Source organism: Chiloscyllium punctatum, chromosome 22, assembly GCF_047496795.1.
Source record: "Chiloscyllium punctatum isolate Juve2018m chromosome 22, sChiPun1.3, whole genome shotgun sequence".
NCBI classification, from domain to species: domain Eukaryota; kingdom Metazoa; phylum Chordata; class Chondrichthyes; order Orectolobiformes; family Hemiscylliidae; genus Chiloscyllium; species Chiloscyllium punctatum.
The window spans coordinates 52,397,615-52,410,496 of record NC_092760.1 but is presented as its reverse complement, the minus strand read 5'-3'; the positions used below and the strand labels follow the sequence as shown (position 1 = coordinate 52,410,496).

The following is a 12,882-nucleotide window of genomic DNA, read 5'->3' as shown; positions in this document are numbered from 1 at the left end:
GGTGGCTATGTTAATAGTGAATGCGTTGGTTGATATCTTGCAAACTTCTATAGATTCTGGCTCAGTCCTACTTGGTTGGAGGGTGGCAAACATAACCCCACTATTTAAAAATCAAAAAAAGGGAGGGTGAGGAGAATAGAAAACCGGGAATTACAGACCAGTTAGCCAAACAAGACACAAGAAAATGATGTCTTTTATAAAGAATGTGATAACAGTACATTTAGAAAATAATATCAGCATGACCTTTGAAATCATGTTTGATAAAGCTACCTGAAATTTATTTTTGAGGATGTAACTCATAATAAATGAAGGAAAGCCAGATATTTCCAAATGTGAATTTTCAGAACGTTCCATTGAAGAGGTTATTGTGCCAAATCAAAGCACATGGGATTGGTGATCATATACTGATGTTAATTGCGACTCTGTTAGCAGACAGGAAACGTTAGGAATAAAATGGGCCATTTCTAGAGTGGAAGGTGGTGACAAGTAGAGCCACTTCGGCTCCAGCTATTCAAAATATGTAAGTCAACAATTTGGATGAGGGAATCAAATGCAATATTTCAAGTATGCAGGCAACACAAAACTAGGTGGCATTGGGAGTGGGACGACACCATAAAAAAAAGGAGCTTCAGGGCAATTTTAACAAAAACGAATGGGTGGGAATTGCACGCCACGTGCAGTGTAACACGTATAAAAATTGTGAAGTTGGTTATATTGGTAGGAAGAATGAAGAGAACAGCAAGAGAGTTTGAGTACTGGGGTAAGCAAGTCTTGTTGCGAGAATAGATAGGGACTATTCTCCTTGGACACAAAAAGTCTCAGAGAAGGTTCAATAGAGGTTTCGTAATAGGTTATGTCTGGAGAGAGTGGATGTAGGGATACTGTTTCCTTTAGTTGAGAGATCTAGAACAGGAGTGGCATAGTGGCTCAGTGGTTAGCACTGCTGCTTCACAGCACCAGGGTCACAGGTTTGATTCCAGCCTTGGGTGATTGTCCAAGTGGAGTTTCCACATTCTTCCAGTGTGGGTTTCCCCTGGGTTCCCAGAGGTTACTATTTAAAGTAAAAATGAACAATTTTATTCTCCAAGTCCAATAGAGAACATGAAACCATAACTATTTACAACTCCTTTCTCTTAAGCCTATCTTTTACCTCTCACTCCACAATACTGGTCCAATAAATTCCCTCTTAAATTTACGGCAAATCACTTTCAAACCCAGTTGACATTAGATTTGATTCCCGACAGTGTGGAAATAGGTCCTTCGGCCCAGTAAGTCCATAAAAACCCTCCGAAGAGTAAGCCACCCAGACCCATTTCCCTCTGACTAATGCATCTAACACTATGGGCAATTTAGCATGGCTAATTCACCTGGCCTGCACATCTTTGGATTGTGGGAGGGAACTGGAGCACCCAAAGTAAATGCACGCAGACATGGGGAGAATGTCTGTGTGGAGTTTGCAGTCACCCAAGGTTAGAATCGAAACTGAGACCCTGGTGCTGTGAGGCAGCCGTGCTAGCAACTGAGCCACCGTGCTGCCCAGAAAGCACACATTCCCTTGCCAGGAATTGAGCCCAGGCCACAGCAGTTAAAGCACTGAATCCTGACCGGTAGACCACTAGGGAATCTTCAGGTGTCGAATTTTCTCTGTAGATTTCTCTAGGTTTTCATCTCCTCATTATTCTGCTTCAGAGGTCTTCACATGAACAGGTACCTTTCACAGAGCTATTTGTCCAGCCGTCTATATTTATTGGTGCTGGCTTGGCTGTCCTTGCTATTCTCCCTCTAACTATTCAAAATGTTCGGTTTTATACCCCAAAACATCAGATTCTTTCATTCGTTTAATGTAATGAAAACACTAAGTTCACATTCAACTGGATCTTGGTATCTGGGGCATAATTTCAGCTGATTGGCCAAATTCGTATTTGTTGTGTACCATGGCAACGCAGCTGCACTATTGGTTGCACAATCAAATGTTATATTTTAATTCTTTTAGCACACTCTGTGCCTCTCTAAGTCCATGTAAGCTTCTAGTCTCTCAAAAGGTACTACACACCTCTACACCTTCATAAGACAAGCTATTCCAGTATAGCTATAACCCTGGCATCAACTCAGCAAATGTGGAAAATTGTCCAGGTATGCACCATACACAAAACCAGGACAAACGCAATCTGGACAATTAACGTCCCATGAATCTACGCTTGATCTTAGAATCAGAAACAGAGCCTTTAGCCCAACTTGTTCGTGCCAAACTTTTCCAAATTAAATAGTCCCATTTGCCAGTAATTAGCCCATATCCCCCAATCTTTCCTATTCATGGACATGTTCAAATGTCTTAAGTATTGTAATTGTACCTGTATCTACCACTTCCTCTAGCAGTTGATTGGATATACAAACCATCTGTGAAAAAGTTGCTCCTCAGGTCTTTTTAAAATCTTTCTCCTCTCACCTTAAAACTATGCCCTTTAGTTTTGAACTCTCCTGTGTATGGAAGGATCATCAACAGTGCCAGCAAGCATCACTTCCTTAGCAAAAGCAAAATGAGAGTCAATGGAGATCAGAAGAGAAAACAAACACTCCGCTGGTTAGAAACATACCTGGCACACAAAAAAAAGTTTGCAATTGTTGGTGGTCAGTCATCTCAGCATCAGGAAATTTCTGCAGGAGTTCCTCAGAATTGTGTCCTAGATCCAAACATCTACAGCTGCTTCAAATGGCTTTCCCTCAAGCATAAAGTCAGAATTATACAATGTACAGTACCACTGTGCAACTCCTCAGGAACAGAAACAGTTTATATATAAATGCAACAACTCAGACAATATCCAGGCTTGGGATTGCGAATAGCAAATAATGCCAAACAAGTACTTGGCAATGCCAATAGAATCACAGAATCCCTACAGTATGGAAGCAGCCCATTTGGCCCAGTAGCAAATCAAGTCCACACAGACCTCCGAAGAGAATCCAACCTAACCTATCCCTGCATTTCCCATGGTTAATCCACATGGCCTGCATATCCTTGGACATTGTGGGGTAATTTAGAATGGCCAATCCACCTGACCTGCCCATCTTTAGACCATGGGAGGAAACCCACATAGGGAGAACATGCAAACTCCACAAGACAGTTGCCTGAGGATGGATCCGAACCAGAGTCCCCAGCCATGTAAGGCAGCAGTGCTAAGCACTGTACCACCGTACCACCCCATCTCTAACACAAAACATTTAACCACCACTCCTTCACATTCAATGGCATTAACACTGAATCTCTAACAACCTGGGGATTACCATTGACCAGAAACTGAACCAGACTAGCTAGATAAATAGATGCTACAACTCAATTTTACTTTGGCATCACATTTGCTCATTTGCATACAATTTAAATCACTGCCCTCTCACCCTTTATCGTTTTGCAAACACGAACAGGTTTACTGTCCATTCTACCAAAATCACTGAAGAATTCAAACTTCCATCAGACCTCCTCTTAGATTGCATGTCCCCAAGGAGAACAGTCCCCAACCTCTCTAATCTATCCTCCGCTGATATTTCTTTCCCTTGGAAGAATTTTTGTAAATCTCATATGCACCTTCCCCAATATGCTCACGTCCTTTGTAGTAGGGTGCCCAGAATTATACACAATAATCCAGCAGAGATCCAACATATGCCTTAAATCCAGAATTACCTCCCTGCTCTGGGAGTTTATATACCTACTCTTAAAACCCAGGATCCTGTATGCTTTATTGACCATTCTCTCCACCAATGACACAATGATCACACCCAATCCAGAGACAGTCCCCACCCCCACTCAACTCCTACTCTATAGCAGGCCTAAGTCAGTCTTGCTGAGTTTTTATCATCCCCCAGACCTCCCCCTTACTGAGGATGAACAATCAGTCCTCAGTAAAAGGTCTCACCTTCATCCCATTACATTCCAGAATCAAGTAATTCCACACGTGTTGCGACATCAAATTTTACTTCCATCGCCTCTTCACTTACCTTTTCCATCAGGACTCCCACCCACCTGGAGGACCTCTTCTCCCACCTCCAACATACTCCATCCACTTGGACACCCCATGCTGCTGTTACCCATCTTCAATTGGTTAGTCTCCAACTGCTGCTGTAACATTGGACAGGTCGAGGCAGTCAACGCTCACTCTCGACACACAGCCCTCCACTCCCTCTGCTCCAACCCTAACTTCACAACCAAACCAATGGACAAAGTGGGGGGGTGGGGGATAGGGGTTGCAGTGGTAGCTTGGCGCATTAACCTCTACACCACTGAAGCCAGGCACCAACTCTCAGACACTTCCTTCTCCTGCTCCTCGACCACAACCTTACATCCCATCACGAAACCATCATCTTCCAAACCATCCACAACCTCTTCACCTCAGGGGATCTCTTATCCACAGCCTCCAACCTCAAAAGTCCCAGAACCCCGCACCACCCGGTTCTACCTCTTACCCAAAATCCACAACCTGACTGCCCCGGTCGACCATCATTTCCATCTGCTCCTGCCCCAAAGGTATCTCCTCATATCTTGACTCCCCCTTGGTCCAGGAACACCCCACCCACACCCTCCACCTTCATGACCTTCATTTCCCCAGCCCCCAATGCCTCATCTTTACCACGGACATCCTGTACATGAGGTAAAAACAATGACTGCAGATGCTGGAAAGCAAATACTGGATTAGTGGTGCTGGAAGAGCACAGCAGTTCAGGCAGCATCCAACGAGCAGCGAAATCAACGTTTCGAGCAAAAGCCCTTCATCAGCTCGTTGGATGCTGCCTGAACTGCTGTGCTCTTCCAGCACCACTAATCCAGTCCCTGTACATGTTCATCCACCATGACAAAGGCCTCCAAGCCCTCAGATTCTTCCTCTCCCGCCAATCCAACCAGTACCCCTGCACAGAAACACACATTCCATTGGGTGCACTGGTCCTCACCCTCAACTACCCTCGCCCTTCGAATCCTTCCACTTCCTTCAGACCAAAGGGGTAGCCATGGGCACCCAGATGGGCCCTAGCTATGACTGCCTCTTCATCGGATATGTGGAACCATCAACCTTCAGTAGTTACATTGGCACCACTCCCACACTACACTGATGACTGACTGTATCAGCGCCACCTTGTGCTCCACAAGGAGGTTGAACAATTCATCAACTTCACGAACATCTTCCACCCTGACCTCCAGTTCACCTAGACCATCTTGGACACCTCCTTCCCCTTCTTAGATCTCTCTCTGTCTCCATTTCCAGTGACTGGCTCAATACTGACATCTATTTCAAACCCACCAACACCCACAGCTATCTGGACTACACCTCCTGTAAAACCTATCCCTTATTCCCAATTCCTCAGCCTCCACTGCACCTGCTCCCAGGAGGACCAATTCCACTCTGGGACATTCCAGATGGCCTCCAACCTCAAGGTCAACAATGTCCTCCAGCACATCTCCTCCACTTCCTGCACCACTGCCCCTAAACCCCTGCAACTGCAACAAAAATAGAGCCCTACTGGTCCTCACCTTGCACCAATCTCCGGATGCAATGCATTATCCTCTGCCATTTCTGCCACCTCCAGTCAAACCCCACCAGATATATTTCCTTCCCCACCTCCATCAGCATTCCATAGAGACAATTCTCTCTGCAACTCCCTTGTTAGGTCTACCCATGCCCCCACTAACCCAACCTCCACTCCCCCACCTTCCCTTGCCACTGCAAGAGGTGTCATACCTGGACCCACACCTACGCCCTCACTTCCATCCAAGGCCCCAAAAGGATCCTTCCACATCTGGCAGAGATTCTCCTGCACATCCAAACATCTCATCTACTGTGTCCGTTGCTCTTGATGTGGTCTCCTCTAAATTGGGGAGACTGGACGGCAACTTGCAGAATGTTTCAGGGAACATGTCTGGGGGACACGCACCAAACAACCCCACCACCCTGTGGCCAACCACTTGAACTCCCCCTCCTGGTCCAACGAGTTCACGCAAGTCCTGGGCCACCTCTACTGCCAAATCCTAGCCACCCAATGCCTGGAGGAAGAACGCCTCATCTGCTGCCTTGGGACCCTCCAACCACATGGCATCAATGTCAATTTCACCAGTTTTGTCTTCTCCCTTCCTCCCACCCCATCCCACATCCAACCCTCCAACTTGGCACTGCCCCCTTGAACTGTCCTACCTGTCCATCTTCCTTCCCACCTATCCGCTCCATTCTCCACTCCAATCCATCACCATCACCCCTCACCTTCATCTTCCTATTGCCTTCCCAGCTACCTTCTCCCACCTGCCCTCCTATTTATTCCTCAGCCCTTTCTCCCCCGACATTCCTAATGAAGAACTTATGCCCCAAAACATCAACTCTCCTGCTCCTTGGATGCTGCCTGACCGGCTGTGCTTTTCCAGCATCACACTTTTTGACTCTGATCTCCAGCATCTGCAGGCCTCACTTTCTCCAACTATCTTGTCACCTTGAGTGATTTTTACATTAGGGTACCTCCACTCCTGCGCCCTTGTAAGATTTGTACCAGTTATTTTATATTGTCTGTCAATGTTTTGCTGACAAATGCATCATCTTGTGCTTCTTCACATTGAACTATATCTGCCATGCCTCATTCCACAACTTGACAATATCCTTTTGTAGTTTCCCAATGTCCTCTTCAGAGTTTACGATATTTTCAAGCTTCATATGTGCAAACTGTAAACTGTCCTCTGCACACCAAGGCTGGAGGTCATTAATATTTATTCAGGAAAAGCAACAATCCCAGTGCCGATTCCTTGGGAGCTCCACTACAATCCCCCCATCAGATTGAAAATTATCCATTTATGATGACTATTTCTTAACATTCAACCAATTTTATATCCATGTTGCTACTGTCCCTTTTATTCCATAATCTGTAATATTTCAAACAAATATGTTGTATGGCACTCCATCAAATGCCTTTTGAAAGTCCACATGCCACGTAGAACATTACCTACATTGACACTACCATCTCTTCAAAAACAAACTCTAAGTTAGGCAGAACTTGTGTTTTAACTTTCTAAATCCATATTGAATCTTGTCAAACACCACACTTTTTCCCTGTGATTCCCAATTCTAACCCCGCAAATTCCACTCTCCCATCCTTCAATATACTTGGTGGATCTCATCTGGTCCCAGTGTCTTGTCAGCTTTAAGTATCGATACCCTATCCAACACTATCTCCTTCTCGGTTACAGAAGGGTTCCTTGACCCGGGTAGCTTCTAACTCTTTATTAAAGGCAGATGCAAAGATTTCATTTAACAGCACAGCCATGCCTCTTGCCACCCTGCGTAAACCATCATTTTGCACCTAATCAGCTTCCTTATATCACTGTTTTACTATTGATGTGCCTACAGAAGTCATACAGATTGCCCTTTATGTTTTCCTCAGTCTTTTCTCATAATCTTTTCTCATAATTCTTCTCTCATACTTTTTCACCCCCCTCACTGAACCTTCTATATTCCTTTCGATTTTCAATTGTGTTTTCTACCCATTACCTATCATTGGCACATGTTTTCTTCTTAATCTTAAATTTATACCTCACAATTCATCCAGGAGCTCTAGATTTGTTTGTCATCCCTTTCCTTGAGGATACATACTTGAAATGTCCTGAACCATCTCCTCTTTGAAGGATGGCACTGTTCAGAGGTTTCTCCCCCACTCTACCTATTGTTCCACCCTATCTGGTCCAGCTTCATTCTTGCCCATTGAACTTCGCTCTCCCCCAGTTTATTATTCTTACTCTGGATTGTCAAATTGTTCTTTTCTATCATTCTACGCCTTGTGTTACAAGGATCACTGCTTCCTAAATTATTGCCCACTGACACACTATCTACTTGACCCACCACACTTCCAAGAACCAGGTGCAACAGCATATCCTTTCATTGAACCAGACCTATACTGTTGTAGGAACTTCTGCTGATCATAGTCTTGGAATAGGTAAAAACGAGGACTGCAGATGCTGGAAACCAGAGTCTGGATTAGAGTGGTGCTGGAAAAGCACAGCAGGTCAGGCAGCATCCAAGGAGCAGGAAAATCGACGTTTCAGGCAAAAGCCCTTCATCAGGAATAGAGGCAGGGTGCCTGCAGAGTGGAGAGATAAATGAGAGGGGTGGAGGGTGGGGAGAAAGTAGCATCGAGTACAATAAGTGAATGGGGGTGGGGATGGAGGTGATAGGTCAGAGAGGAGGGTGGAGTGGATAGGTGGAAAGGAAGATTTTCCTGCTCCTTGGATGTTGCCTGACCTGCTGTGCTTTTCTAGCACCACTCTAATCCAGACTCTGGTTTCCAGCAACTGCAGTCCTCATTTTTACCTAGTTCATTTTAACCCTACTGCGAATCCTCTTGCAAGGATGCCTGCCTTGAAGTTCTCCTCCTCTCTCTCCAAGAATATCTTCCTTTCCACCTATCCACTCCACCCTCCTCTCTGACCTATCACCTCCATCCCCACCCCCATTCACCTATTGTACTCTATGCTATTTTCTCCCCACCCCCACCCCCCTCTTATTTATCTCTCCACCCTGCAGGCACCCTGCCTCTATTCCTGATGAAGGGCTTTTGCCCAAAATGTCAATTTCCTGCTCCTTCGATGCTGCCTGACCTGCTGTGCTTTTCCAGCACCACTAATCCAGACCAGAGTCTTGGAATGTTTGCTTATCCTTGTCCTCGATGCTACCAATAACTACCTGAATGCAGACCTAGGATAAAAGTCCCCCATTATAGTCTAATAATTTTTGCATCTCTAAATTTCTCTGCAAATTTGTCCCTCTACATCCTCCCATGAGGTTGTGGTCCATAGACTGCACCGAGCAATGTAATTGCACCTTCTATGTTCCTTGCTCTAGCCAGGTTGATTCTGTCCTTCAACCCAATGGGATGTCCTCTTTCCCTAGCAATGCAACACTTTCTTGAACCATTTCTGCCATCCTCCTCCTACTCTTCTTCCTTTCCTATTTTCTATCAACATTTTGTACCAGGAATATTCAACACCCAGTCCTGCCCTTTTATTGTTGCATTATATTTCCAGATCATAACCTACCCTTCTAGCTCCAAATCCTATTTACTGTAATCCATGCATTCATATCCACACACAGTAACCCTGATTTAGACTGTTACTTTCTCCGTTCCTTGGACCTCACTGTTTGCTTGCTATTTGTTTGCCTAGCGCCAGCCTTACCAAGTTAGTTTAAAGCCCTCCCAACAATACTAGCAAGGTGTCTCAAAAGGAACTTAGTCTCAGCTCTGATCAGCTACAACCAATCCAGATTGTATCAGTGCCATCCTCCCCAGTGCCAATTCCAGTCTCTGAGGAATCGGCAATCTTCCCTGCTGCATCATACTTCCATAATTTCATCTACCTTAGCCTTCTCTCCCTGTACTCACTTCCATGTGGCACTGGGAGCAATCCAGAGATTACTACATTTGTTTGCTAACTTTCTATCTAGTTCTCTATATAATGCAGGACTACATCTCCCTTGCCACTGAAGTAATTGGTAGCAATGATTTCTGTCTGTTCACCCTCCCAAGAAGAGATGAAGTCAAAATCCTCAAAGCTAAAGAAATAGTTGGCTTCGGATACAAGACTGCACTGTACTGCTCTAACTGGTGAAAATAAAAGTCTGGTTTCAGTTCGGAGTTATCCTGGCAATACTTCCAGTAGATATACAATTGTTGGATGGCACAGTATGTAATAATGTTAATGTTAAACTTTTAACAGCAAGATAAAATGATCAAATTTAGTTAGCTTTGCAGTAAGTCAAGTATACATTTTTCAACTGTACATTACCAATTTAGTATGACAATACATATTGCAAAAATGTGAAAGAGATTTAATGCAATTTATTTACATCCTGAATAAATCACTTGTACTACATGACCCAAGCCATAAGTGACAACCAGTAGTCTGAACGCAGCTTATTTCACTTTCCACCATATGAAGACACAATTAGCTTGAACAACACAATTACAGCAACATCTCAGGAAGGGCAACAGGCCAGAAATAGTCTTAAAATTTACTTGAGTAAAACCCAATGGGGGTTAATTCTATTCGAACCCCCTCACAGAAAAAACATTCCTGTTTGGAGTAAAAGGATTTTCCTCTGGGCAAAACTGAGCTGAATGAAAGACAGCAGCTGATACTAATCAGACTGCGGGATTGTTTGAGCTCTGGGAGAATTCTGGTACTGCTCTGTACCGCAGTTCTCATCTCACACTTATAAATTATGGTCTGGACCCTTTACCCCTCTGATGCCCCAGCCCTAATACATAGGATGACTGACCTTATTAGGCCCATCACTGAATGACCTTTGTTTTTGGAAACCAAGTCAACATTAACTTCATAGAAGGCACATGATTCCAAGACATTCATGCTGCCCACCTCAATGATTCCTTTGTTTGCTCTATTACAGACAATTGTTTATTAACTGAAAATCTTCCTAATCGCCAATCCTTCTGATTATTCATTCATCCCAGCTGGAAATGGATCTCTTATCAGAAGGATGAAAAATATATAGCACTCTCCCTTTGTGGGAAATGAGCTGTTGTTATTCCTGTGGTCTTAAAGGGATTCTGGTTCAATTCAAGAAAAAAATTCTTTCTGCATACTAACTGAGGGTAAAGATGCAAATTGCTGTGGCAGTTAACTGCATAGTCCAAAATATCCCAACTCTGAGTCAAGTTAGCTGACCTCAGTCAGAAAAGCAATTGCGAAGGGTTATATGCGTCAATATCTAATCAAAGCTTTAGTCCTCATTCCAGGTCCACAGCCAACTACCTTCCTACTGAAAAGTGATTGCACATGGACAGCAGGTGAGAACTAGACCTTGGCTCCCTCACAGTAAACAGTGACCAATGCTCCCTGCCTAAAAGAAAATATCAAAGAAATGAAAAGATCAAAAATATTGTAAGGACTCCTGTTGCCTCCAGCACTGTGCCCCAGCAAAATGAAGGGAACAAAACAAAAGGTCAGAAAGTTGGAAAAAAAGTCAACAGGTCCTATTTTAGCAGACTGACTACTGTATTTGTACACAATTCTTTCCACTCAAGAGTTCTTTATTCATTTGAAATAAATCAAGGACAGTATCAGAGGAAATTAAGCTGCAAAGTTTGAAGTAAATTAGACAGTTTTGATTCTTTTAAAAAAAAAGGCAATGTTATGTCAGAAAATACTTGCAAGGAATCTACTGATTGTCCACTCACCATGTTGTTGAATGTTTAGCCGTGATCACATTCCTAAGACATTCCTGCAGTGTTTCAGAGTATGGAGCTTTGCAAGACGGTCCCCTGTCGCCAGCAATGTCACCCTCCCAGCTGCTCACATTCTGAGCACATTGTCCTCTCAGACAGAAAGTCTCTTCATCGCACAATGTGAACCAGATGGAAATAATTCATTTTCTTTTCTTTAGGCCCAACTCTCAAACTGTTCACATTTTTTGAAAAACATAACATGAAACATTTGCTGCTTTCAAAAGGCTGAAGCTTAGGCAGATTGAGACAGTCAGGGCAGAAATGACTCTGAAACGACCCTCCCTTCTGCATACGCTGAGACCAAACACCCCCCCACCCCCTTCCTTGTTGAACACAACAGTTCTATTTACTGGCACTGTCGCCACTGAGCCTCTCAAATCAGCCCTGTCCTTCAGAGAAGTCAGCTTAATTTTTTACTCTTGTAAATTATCTCCCCCTTATTCCAGGGAAATATGGGAGCATTATCAAGGTCTACACAGCATGTAATTTTGCATTTAATCCACAGAAGCTGAATGTGATGTACTTTCAGTTCAGGAAAGGATAGATCTAATTCCTCTTTGGGTTCCAGGCTGGGGAATATTAAAAGTTTCTTGTATTCAATTTAAACCGCTTTGCTTCACAAACAGAAACTGACCGATTCCCACAGATCTTTCATGAGTCAGAAAACCACAAGAAGCAAATGCAAGTTCAAAAGTCACACATTAATATTGATAAATCTCAAGCTTCATGTCACAATCCTTATAGGAATCAGTTATTTTGAAAAAGAATTCCAAACTTCCAGCAAGAATGCAAGATTCATGGTTCAAAGATTTTAGTTGTGACAAAACATTAAACCACCAACTCCAAATTTGTAGGCCAATGACATCTCAAATCAGAAAGCAGAACTTTCAACCTTAGCATAACCAAGAAAACATACTTCACAGACATACATGACATTGTTCTTTAAATTGGCAGTAAATTCACATGGACCTAGAGATTTTAGCTGACAGTATTGCATCCAACAGGTATAACAGAAATTTTAGCACTGCTGAAGACATTTTGGCAAAGCTTTTCACCTTGTACTAAAACTGGGACAATTCACAAGAACAAATATGTAAAGTAAACCAACATTTTTATATTGTACGACCACAGCAGGTTTTGAATGGTAAAGGCATTATCCTGGAGGATGCACCAGTTTGATAGGTTCAGTCATCATCTGTGCTTAAATGTAAACCAGGCAGGTTGACTGCCATTGATCCAGGTATTGGCATAAGGAATGAAACCAGACAATAGTTGTCACTTATTTTGTTCAACTGAAACAGACAGCATGCGTATATGCTCTTGCCACCCTGTCTATTAAAAGATGGAGCTTCTAGTACACACAAATGCACAACTCTGTTCCTGAATGTTAAATTGGTTAGCAGGGTTACTTAGTAAATGCTGAAAATAATAAATATTGGACAGAGATGTGAAAGCATGACTGGTTGGGTATGGGCAGTATCTTGCCTGTTGTGCATAGCTGAAGGGACATGTTATTTGAAATCATCTGCCAGTTGTTGAGACTTATTTCCTATGAATCTGGCACCATACTGGCTCGGAAATTCATAAACCATATTATTCGTCTGTATCATAAGCATACCTTTCTTT

General features: G+C 43.4%; 1 protein-coding gene across 12 annotated transcripts in view; it reads right to left on the bottom strand.

The window, feature by feature from the left end:
* dennd2b (DENN domain containing 2B) overlaps window positions 1-12,882 on the bottom strand; it is a 462,540-nt gene that overhangs the window by 323,612 nt on the left and 126,046 nt on the right. For 2 of the 12 annotated variants that reach the window (XM_072592317.1, XM_072592324.1), the window contains exon 1: window positions 11,209-11,501. The exons of the other annotated variants lie outside the window; for them this stretch is intronic. The gene's annotated coding sequence lies outside the window, so the exon portion shown is untranslated. Of the gene's footprint in view, window positions 1-11,208; window positions 11,502-12,882 lie in introns of those variants that run through there. 12 annotated transcript variants of the gene reach the window in all.